Source organism: Fukomys damarensis, unplaced genomic scaffold (assembly GCF_012274545.1).
Source record: "Fukomys damarensis isolate Sample0158 unplaced genomic scaffold, DMR_v1.0_HiC HiC_scaffold_24, whole genome shotgun sequence".
In the NCBI taxonomy this organism is placed as follows: domain Eukaryota; kingdom Metazoa; phylum Chordata; class Mammalia; order Rodentia; family Bathyergidae; genus Fukomys; species Fukomys damarensis.
In genome coordinates this window covers 44408463-44419819 of record NW_022900936.1, presented here as the reverse complement: position 1 = coordinate 44419819, position 11357 = coordinate 44408463, and the positions used below count along the sequence as shown (strand labels likewise).

The 11357-nt window shown below is 34.9% G+C and overlaps 2 protein-coding genes across 3 annotated transcripts in view; one reads left to right on the top strand and one right to left on the bottom strand.

Annotated features, from left to right (window-relative positions):
- The window catches only part of Cmss1 (cms1 ribosomal small subunit homolog), a 358480-nt gene that overhangs the window by 296211 nt on the left and 50912 nt on the right, over positions 1 to 11357 (bottom strand). The window lies entirely within an intron of this gene.
- Filip1l (filamin A interacting protein 1 like) overlaps positions 1 to 11357 on the top strand; it is a 102057-nt gene that overhangs the window by 63401 nt on the left and 27299 nt on the right. The window lies entirely within an intron of this gene.

Here is an 11357-nt window from a genome sequence, read left to right as displayed (position 1 = left end):
AAAAAAAAAAAAAAAAAAAAAAAAAACAGAAAAGAATTTGAATCACACTAGAAAATAACACAAAATGCTTGAAAACCAAAAAAATAACAGCAGAATCAGAGCTGCAAAGATCTGATACTTAAATTATCAGACAGCATGTTAAAACATACTTATTATTTTAAAAGGAAAACAGGATTGATAGTTCTACTTAAAAAGGGACCTACAAAAAATTTCCAAATTTAAAAACCAACAAGTTTTAGAAATTAAATATGTAATTGTTTCAGATCAAGCAATAAGAATTAGTGAACTAAAGACAAATCTTAAAATATATAGAGCAGAACAAATGGAGTAACTAGTTAAGGCATATGAAGACAGAGTAAGAAAGCCTAACATCTAATATATGCCTAAGTTTTTAAAAAATTAAGAATAGTAAAAACTTTTTCAAACCGAATACAGACACCAATTCACAGACTCAAATCTCAGTGAAACCTAGAAAGGATAAATTAGATAAAACCCATACTTAAGTACACTGCAGTAAAACTGTAGGAAACCAAAGACAAAGGGAATATCTCAAAAGCAGCCAGAGGACAAAGAGATGGCAATTAGATCGATGACTCACTTTTCAACAGTAACATGGAAAGCCAGGAGTCACAGGAATAATATCTTCTATATATACATGGTGAGAGAAAAACAAGTGTTAAGCAAGAAGTGTATACCCAGTAAAAACCTAAGAACAGGAGCAAAATAAAGATGCACATACAAAGAACAGACTTTCACAAAAAGACCTCGAAAGATACATAATTGAAAGGAAAGTATACCAGATGAAAATATGTTAAAAAAAGAAGGAATGATATGCAAAGGAAGTGTAAATATGTTGGTATGCTTAAGCCAACATTGACAAAAATGACAATGATAGATGATGTCATTTAGATTTTTTAAGAAAGATAGAATTAAAATATGTAACCGTAACAAAAAAAAACTGGGAGGGCATGCTCAAAGTTAGTTTTCTAAAGTATTTATTTTTTTCCTTTTTGGATGAGGATTAAGATACTGATACACTGAGAATTTAACATGTGATGAATTAATATGCTAATTAATCTTCCCAAGAATAGGAATACAGTGTGTAACTCACAGAGGTAGAAAGTGAATTAAAAAATTGAAAAGAAGCCAAGAATGACATAACAAGAACAAAAAGTGGTGTAAAAGAACCATCAAAAAGCGGGCAAATCCAAATACATCAAAATATACACATATAGACTACATATAGACTAAATGATCTTGATAAAAGACAAAGACTGCAAAAGTGCATTAAAATAATTATTATAATATTAATTCTAAAATATGTGCTGTTTATATGAGATTTATTAGCACATAAGAATATAGTATGCTGAAAGTAAAAGTTCAGGAAAAAGGCATACCATGCAACTAATAATTCAAAGAAATATCTGCATCAATATCAGACAAAAATAATTTTAAGGTAAAAAGAGTCTACAAATGAGTAGTCATATGACATGAAGAGACTTAATATCCTAGGAAGACCCTGAATGTACATGTATCTATAAATATGATTTCAAAGATGTAAAGTAAGAATTGACAGAAAGACAGACTAATTACATCACAGTGGGAGATTCCAGCACATTCTCCTTAGTAATTATTAATCTAAGCAGGCAAAAATCTTGGAGATGAGAAGAGGAAGAAGAACGGGGGCGGGGTTGGAAAGAAAAGGGGATTAAAAATGATCAAGATGGGATATGTACCAATTTCCAAAAAAATGAATAATAATTATGTATCACAAACATAATTTTAAAAATTATTTTAAAAATCAATGAGGGTATATGCTAAAATAATTTTTTTGGTTTTTTTTTTTTTGGTGCCGGAGATCCAACTCGGGTCCTTGGGCTTGCAAGGCAGGCCACTGAACCGCAGAGCTAAATCCCCGGCCCAAGAATTTTTTTTTTGTTAGAAGATTTCAACAACCCAATTAGCAAGATTTCTTTATATTGAGAAAACCATTCTAAACTCTTCTTGAATATACATGCTCTTCAAGTAAATAGAAACTTGTAATAACAAGTACCCCACAGTCGGACAATAAAACAAATCTTAACAAATTTCAAAGGATAGATAACATTCTGTGACTATAATATAATCAGTGACAAAAAGATACTTTCCTTATAGCCCAAAATACACGTTCAAACCTTAAGAAGTTCTAAATAAATAATAAACCAAGAAGATCAAAGCCCAGTACAACAAAGCAAAAAGAAACAAGCAAAAGTTCTAAGAGCTACTTTTTCTTGCAACAAAATCTATGATATACCAAAATTTAGTCAATGAATACAATCACAGAATTTTTTTTTTCCTCTGAAAGATGAAATGATAAATTGTTCAGATCCAACAAAGAGCATTCTAAGGAGATTTTCTTCAACTCTAACTTTCATGACCAATGAATAAAATTGTTGATACAAAGGTAAGTAGTTGAGAAGATGCACCTAAAACATAAAGAGCTTCCCTCTTTTTGTTGTAGTGGATTAGAGACATCTGCTAAAATTGTCATCAAATTAAAAAAATTAACAAATTCATTTATTCCAGAGGTTATTTATTTACAGGTATTTGAAGCCTTCTGAGGTCTTTACTCAGCCACTTATTTTTCTTTGGAGAAAACTTTTGGTAAATCATATTTACTAAGTAAATGGCTCAAGAAAATCATTCCTTAGTAGCCAGTCCAATATTTAAAATCCTTAAAAAAAAAAACTTTCCTATTTAATTAGGGACCTATCTTGTTTTGACTTGCAGAGCACTTAAAATTTTTCAGTGGATGCTGCTTTCCCCCTAACCTGTCCAATGATAGTACTAAAGGGAATAATTAATATACAACAGGCCTGGGGTCCTCTGAGTTCTGTTCTGCAAGTCTATATTACACTTAAATCTATGAAATTAAAAAAGAACTTTATAACAATGCCATGATTAATTTAAAACTGCTTTCAGTATATTATTCAACTCAAAAGCTGTCTGTGTTATCCAATCATATATATGAAGTTATAACCCAAAACCTTCTACTTGAATTCTAACAGCCATTCACAGTCTGTTCTCATGTTACATGATCTCCCTCTTAGCCAGGGTTACAATGTACACCACATGAATAACAGCCTGAAGAGGTCCAGCTCTGCTCCATAGAGCCAATCAGTGACTCCAATTAACACACTCCTCCTTTACTTTGTCATTTTCCTTCCTGAAATTATTCATTCACCCTTCAAAGTCTAGAGGAAGTTTTAACTTCTATTATGAACACTGAACAAATATTTTTAGAGGTAATACTTTTACAAAAACTTTTCAACACAATCCCAATTTAATATTAATTATATTTGGCTTTACACTTCCTACCCCTGCTGCCACCAACTCAGCAGTCATAAACACACAGAAGGTACTCAACCTGATAGTAGCTGAATGCTTAAGAGAACACAGTGGATACAGACTAGATACAATTCTTTTATAAGTCATCTTACATGTACACACACACACACACACCACATACAGTGTTCTGCTTGAATATTCTGCCTCCCACAATCTAAAAAGGAAAATATAACTCCTCCACACCCAGTTCTGAGATCTTCCCACTAAGCTACATCCTCCACCTTTATTTTTTATTCTTTTAATTTTGAGACAGGATCTTGCTAAGTTGCTCAGCCTGGGCTCAATTTTGTGATCCTCCTGCCTCAGCCTCCCAGGCATTATGGGAATGAACCACCATGCCCAACAAATGGAGTATATTTTATCCACTCAATTCCTTTGCAATAAGCAAACATGATCAAAGGTGGATATTTTCAGAAATATCTTTATGCACAAAATGAACTATTAGTTGTTGAAGTCACCATTACTGGATGTAAAGATATGTATGTAGCCTTTGGGAAACAGATTCCCTATTCCTGATCTAAGAAGTTGAATGCCATTATTCTTCATTTTCTGTTGTGGCTGTTGGGAAATGAAAGCCTGCACACACACTTGCATAGTGAACTTGTTTGGGCACACATGCATGTGGAGACAGGAAGGAAAGTAAAGGAGAAGAATAAGTATGTGGTTCTACAAAGTTTTGGTGAACAAGAACCACAGGTAGATGATAAATAATGAACTGCTAACCAAAAGTGAGCAAATCTCAAAGGTCAAATGAGACCTAAGCCACTGTTATATTTTGAGACTAATGGAATATTTTAAAAAATGAAATGAAGAAATATTAAAGCAAGTCTTTGAACTCTTGATAAATTTTCAACGTTTGCATTTATTAAATAAATTTAGCCAGGTATGCTGATGCATACCTGTAATCCCAAAACTTAAGAGGATAAGGCAGAAGGATCCCCTGGAGTTCGAGACCAGCCTGGGCTACACAGTGAGTTCAAGACTACCTTCAACAACATAGTGAGACCCTGTCCCAAACACTAAAACCCAAACAACAATTAAAAAAAATATTTTGGTCAGAAACAAGGCAAGACAATGAAATATAATTGGGTCATTCACACGATACTAACATTTATTTAAAAATTAATTTACAGCATAATCTAAGTGTCATAATCTGATCCAGTAATAAAACAAATTAGCAATTATATAACAGACTTGTGGAAATTTTGCTTCCAGTGGAACAATGCTGCAACTGGCTCTTCTGGCATTACTAGGACAGCAGCCATACAGGGCAACTGGAAGTTGTGTCTGCATGTTTGAAATCCAGCTAGAGGTTTTGTTAGACTTGATTATGTTTAAAAAGAAATCAGCACTGTTGTCCAATACATTTTGCCAAGAAGTCACCAAAAACCCACAGCTGACTGATGAAAGGAACTGAGTCTGCCCTCTAGTTTTCATCCTTAAGTCCACAAGCTGCCAGAGTAGCCCATGATACAATTTCTCCCACTTTCATACCTAACAATTTTCCCATGGATGATATTTCATTAGCAAAGAATATTTGTGGTCAAGGACAATTAAGAAACTTGATAAAATGGAAAAAAGAAACTTGATAAAATGGAAGAAAGAACAGTTTGGGCACAGATCTTGAAAAGAATGGCAGCCAAAACTGATTACTAAAAATAGCTTTCCATCACATCTCGCACACATTTGCCATAATGGTTGTGAAATAAATGGCACAGAAATGAACCAAAAGCTTATAGTTCATAGGTGTACTTCATGCACAAATTGTCCCCTCTTTCTCCTGCTAGATTCGGAACACTTATTTCCACTCATTTTTCTCATGTATCTATCAGGTTTGCAGAATGCCCAGTCCTCATACAATCTCATAAAGTGGGAAAGAGGCTTGAGATATCGGAGACAGAGGGCCAGGCGGAGATAGAGATCAGCAAACATAAAGCTCTCAGTAAATGTCATTAATTTCTTTCCCATTACCTGGACTTTTTTTCTAGAAGTGGCATACTTGAGCTGTGAAACTTCATTCAATGCAATTTTAACAAAGTATTTGATGAGATTCTAAAATCAATATCATAATCAAAAAAGATTAAGTTAAACAACATAATAGATTCACAATTGGCAATACATGCAAACAGTTTGAAATATGGCATGGAAGGATTTTAAGTGATCCTTTTCATTTCATTTCCATTATTATTGTTTTAGCACTGATAGTGCTATAAATAATTAGGGAGAGAAGACAATGGAAGAGGAGAGGAAAAAGACAAGAGAAGAAATTGTGTGAAACAAACACATTCAAATTCTGCATTGCGTTGGGGCCTGAGTGCTTTCCACCCGAGTGGAATAATAGCATGATAGCCTGGGTCTCAGTTCTATGAACTTTTCTCACTCTTCCATTCCACAGTACAAGCCCAATGAATGAGGTGACAGATAAGAGAGGTACAAAGGTCTATGATTTCAAGTCAGTATCAAGTTGAAATCCTCCTAAAGGACATTGAATGCGATTTCTACCAGCAATTGCTGAAGTGAATCTATAGTTCAAACTGTGGTGCCACCATTTACAAGCTCTATGGTCTTGGACAGGCTAATTAACCTCATGCATTGCTACATGTATTTTCAAAGATAAAAGAAAACAAATAAATTCAACTTATCCACCTGTTTTGCCTTACTTGGTCAACTATTCCAAAGACATCCTAAACTATTTCAGTGGCTTTTTCAACTCAAAAGCCTATTAAATTGTACTTTGAATCCTTTTCTCCTCAAATATTTTTACCTTTATTACATCGTCCACATCCATGTGTAAAAAAAAATCTATCAGAATAATTTCTTTTAAAATGTGTTATTTAAGATATGGTGTACAAGCTATTTGAAAAAAGTCCCTTTAAAAATTGGACTAGATAAAGTATTGAGAACAATTTCTACTGGCAAGGAACAGGAAAGATGACCTAATAGGCCTTTTCCTTCTCTAATTTTTTGTGATTCCAGGGTTTTTTCACTCTTGTAGTAATACTTGTGAGTTCAACAATTTCTCCAAACTATTATTAGTTACCAAGGAAACACAAAAATGTTTGCAGGAATAAATAAGCAAATGGACTGGACCTAAATAACAGGCTTTTCCTGCTTCCCAAATAATGGTAGTGTTATATTATTGATTCTTCATTCTCTCCAAGTTGGCATGTTTGCTCACTGGGGTTCCACAGCCAACTCATAGCAACTCATGTAAACCAAGACCAAGAGGTCTCTGGTCAATACAAGATTGCATACTAAATCTAGATTTCCTTATTTTACCTGATAAAGAACATAGTAATGATAAATGCAGAGAGTGGCTGGTTTTGTGACTACTGTCTCAAGGGAGAATATGTAGATATATGCTTTTAAATAACCCAGTGTTCACAGAAAAGCAACTATCATAATTAAAATATATATAAAAGCAGTACAAAGACACTTAACATATCCTTTCATACCTATACACAAACACACAATAAAGTAAGAAAACGATTGTTTTACAAATGCTTAGAAGACTAAAAGGAATTATAGTAGTACATCAAGCTTAAATAGTTGGCAGTCAGTATTAATGTGGTAGGACTACGTGTAACACTGTTTTTTCTCTGCATTTCCAAATTAGAAGGATACCTATTATTTTTTTAAATGAAAACAAAAATGAACTATTTCCAAAAAGTTTTAAAAATCATTCACTTTAATATTAATAAAGGACTTCCCATTGTCTCACCACTCATGCTGTTGTTAACAGCTTGAGTTAGTGCTAAGAATGTAGGTTGCTATTCTAGAATCAAAGTCAGCTGAAGTATTAGGAGTAGTTGAAATACTTCTGGAAACATCAACATTTATAGGCACTGGGACCAGAGATTGCAGCAGACAAAAGTGAGAGATTGTAAGTATAGCCAGGTTCCCTGCAGTCTATATACACATTAGGGTTCAGCCCACTATCTGAGGAGTTAAGGCCTCCTAGAGCATAGTGTAAATGCTGCCCTGCCCAAGTAGTGGTATGCTTTATACAAGTATCTGTGCATATGGGACCTGGAGAATAGAAAGAAGAGGGAAGAGAAAAAGTCAGAAAACTGTCCCAGAAGCATGAGAAGGTGTTTCCACCCCCAAATGTCTCCTTTTGCTCTAGTTTATAATTGCTCTAGTCTAACTATGTATGGGCACTTAGTTCCTTCACCATTCCTCCTAAGCTGAGCAGCAGCAGAGTACAGACCAGCACAGGATCCACAGCAGAGTTACCTGGTACTTAGAAGCAAAGCTGCTTTGCTTTGCAAGGAGGCTGTCAGTAAGATGTTAGGAGGTATTGTGGTGCAGCATACCTTAGCAGGAGAGGCTCACATTCCAGCCAATCCAACTGTAGCATAAAGCAAGGCAGGACTATGGAGCTCTACATCTCATCATGCTATCCAGTATCTGTCCCCATCATGTTCAGATTACCATACAGGACCACATACATAATAAGAACTGCTATTTTTCTTTGTTCATACAGAAATCCTTTATCTGCAAGGGGTAATGGTACATACAAGATGTTCCGCAGATGCCTGAAACTGAGAATAATAGTATTGACCCTTATATAAACTTTGTTCTTCCTAAACATCACATCTATGATGAATTTTCATTAATGGTCACAGCAAGGAATTAATGACAATTACAAGCAAACAATTACAACAATGTACTATAAGAATTAAAATGTACGAAGTGTTTCCATTTAATATTTTGCTGAAACCATCATCAAGGGAGACAACTATATAGTGTTTCAATGTGCTTTATTTCATAGAGACAAAGGAGCAAATGTGTCATATTCAAAGTTAATCTTTATCATCTCAGGAGTTTGCAGCACAACTCCTAAGGAGAACAGTACACATCCCTTCACCAGTGAAAGAACCAGCAGTGAAAACTGAATATTCAGTTAATTACTGCTTTTCTGCACATTAACTGTATTTTAAACCAATTAAATAGTGATGACATTGTTGTTATGATTCGTAGTGACTGATTTTACTAATAACAACTGCTGTGGCCACTGTAATAGCCTCTTCCATTAGCTTGAACCACGGGAAATTACAGATATTTAGTGGCTTTTGACTATCTAGGAAGTAATTTCCTAAGGCTAAATCCAGTTGAGATTTCCTGGTTTCCAGTCTTGTAGCCTACAATCCTCTTTGCCCACATCAGAAAGTAACTAGATATGGAGAAAAATTCCTCTTTATTGTTTCTAAATAACACCTTAAAGCTGCTTCTTTAGACCACAAATTTAGATTACCAGTTGTAGAAGGGACCTGAATTTGTGTGTATGGTTATTTGTAAGAAATTCTCCATCATAAAACAAACAAAAAAGAATCATATAGGAATTTGATGGAACTGGGGTAGGAAGTAAAATATTTTAGACAATGTTGAGGAACAGTGGTCATGGCTGTACTATTTTTGTAGTAAATATATGTCATAAACTAAAAGAACAAGAATTACATATCAAAAAAATTTTCATAGGAAGAGAGAAGTAAAAGCTTATTCATCAACTCCTTCACCAATGGAGCAAATTGCAAGTGGCTCTTAAATCATATAATGGTATTACTTACTCAAAACTCTCGACTTTGATCTGTAGAAAATGCTGTTCTAATTTTATTAAAATAAAACACTCTTTTATTAGAACAAGACACACTGCTGCTACCTTAGCAAATACAGAAATCCATAATGTCTCCCATTTGAATGACACCTCCTAGAATTAATTATTGCACATGCAGGTGGGTGTGGCATGCAGCCTGAGAGGGTAGGTATATGCATTCCTAGTTCAACACTTGTCTAGAAAATGAATATTGAAACTTCTCAAGTAAAGCAGAGTATTCCTTTACCAAGAACACCCCTGAGATATTCTGAGCAAATTGTTTTGAGAAGCTAAATTCAAGTGTTTACACTTGCACCTTAACTATGGCTATAATCTTGGTTTTAAGCTGCTTCACCCTCTTAAATGTGTTTCTTCATCTGAAAAAAATGGGCAACACCACCTGAAAATGTATTGTGAAGATTAAGTGATGGAATGCATTTAGAACAGTCACTGGGCATGATCTACAAGTTCAATGACTAAAGGTTATTATTACTGGTTACTGAAGAAAGTGGTCACATACCATGACCTTAGTTGGAAAGCTGAGTCACAGCTGGGTCAGAGAACAGTGCTTCTGGGAGCAATAGGGCACCAAGGAAAGCAAAATAGGAGTAGAAGCCCTAGTGTTCTTTCCTCTGGCTTCAAGAACCTTGGATAACTCTTATAGCTAGTCACTTTCTCTACTTTCAGAATATAACTTTAATAAAGGGAAGAAACAATACTGGAAATAATTTCTTACAGAGGAACTGGGAAGCCAAGAGGATGAACATAAATGCAAAATATGAGAAATAAATGGCAGTGTTAACTTTTAGGAACAATCTTTGCCCCCAAGAGAGGGGAAAAAGAGAGAAAACAAGCTACAGAAATGGTAGCTTTTGGGTAAAGGTACTTTATTCTCATTTTGGGGCTCAAATCCAGCAGTTTGTGTTTCAAGAAACTTCCGTAAGTCATTTTACCTCATTTGCAATTTTTTAAAAAATTTAGCATAGAAGTCCTGAGAGTTATGTTTAGTAAGTATGAGGCAACCAGGGAAAACTGAAGTGTAATTAACAAAATTAAGGCAGAGTAACCAAGATCTAAAATGTTAATATAAAAACTGCAAATCAAATGCTATAATTTTAATTCAGCAGGAGGGTATGGTTATTCACTTCTCTTTTAAACAGTATATATGAAAAGCAGGAGTGACTTTAGGTTTCTCAGTAGTAGTCTAGAAAAGCTGGCAAAGTGAGCTGTTGGTTTAGCAGAAGACAAGTGCTTATTTTTGTGTCCTATATCTTTATTTCATTTCATTTCCAATAACTATATAGCTCTGTACTATCCTTTCTCCACCCCACACTAAGAAAATGAAACAAGCAGACTATTTTAATTATTTGTTTGACAAAACATGTGGGAATAATAATTCCACAGACACATGTACATCATAATAGGAAGTGATCCTATTTTAATGTAATTTAAAAAGAAGTTTTAAATAGACTCAAGCTATTAAAACTATTCAACTCATTTAAAGCTTGCAAATAAGGCTGCCACAACCCTAATTTACTTAGCAGATTCATATAGTTGGGCTAGGACTTTAGAGTTTGCTTCTTTTACTTACATTCAAGATAATTAAGATGTTAATTCTCATTTACCAGAAATGGGATTTATACAGTAAATCTGACCCACACTAGAGGGTAATAGGCTTAATTCAATAATATTTGGCCAATTTCTGCTTCTGTCTTTATTTTGTACTATTTTGTTTGCTTGTAGAGAACAAATAGATAAAACCTGGTCCTAACGTTCTACTTTAATGCTTTGCCTTGCAAGTACAGCACAAAACATAATTTTCTTTAGACATATTTCCCTGCCAACTAATCTGATTAGTTTTAACTGCTTTCGTTAAAACACAGGCATGCAGAAAGAAATGAGGAACGAGGAGATTCTTTCGGTAAAAACACCGAAAAAATAAGATTTCATCTGGCCTTCCCATCATCACTTGAAGAATTGTTTGGTAGTTACATCATCGGGAAATAAAATACTATCCTCTGAGGACCCCCTACTCTTTACAAAGGAGAGAGGTTTTGAAGTCTAAATCACCCCCCCACGTCCAAAACCACGTTAACGTACTTCTCTTTCCCGCCTCCCCCCAGCAACCAAAAAACAAAAGTAACAAAAACATATTTCTAAAAGTTTACATGAGAATAACAGGACACTATTTAAGAATCCAAAGCATTAAGAGGCGTTTTAGGGACCCAGAGGGAGAGAGAAAAAGTTACGGGGCGGGCAGACCACGACCCCCAACGACTAGGTTAGCCCTGTAGGAGGGCGCTGCGGGGAGCCGGTGGGTCCACACAGCCAGGTGGTCGGCGGGAGCTGGGCGCGCTGCTGCAGAGGCGCCGAG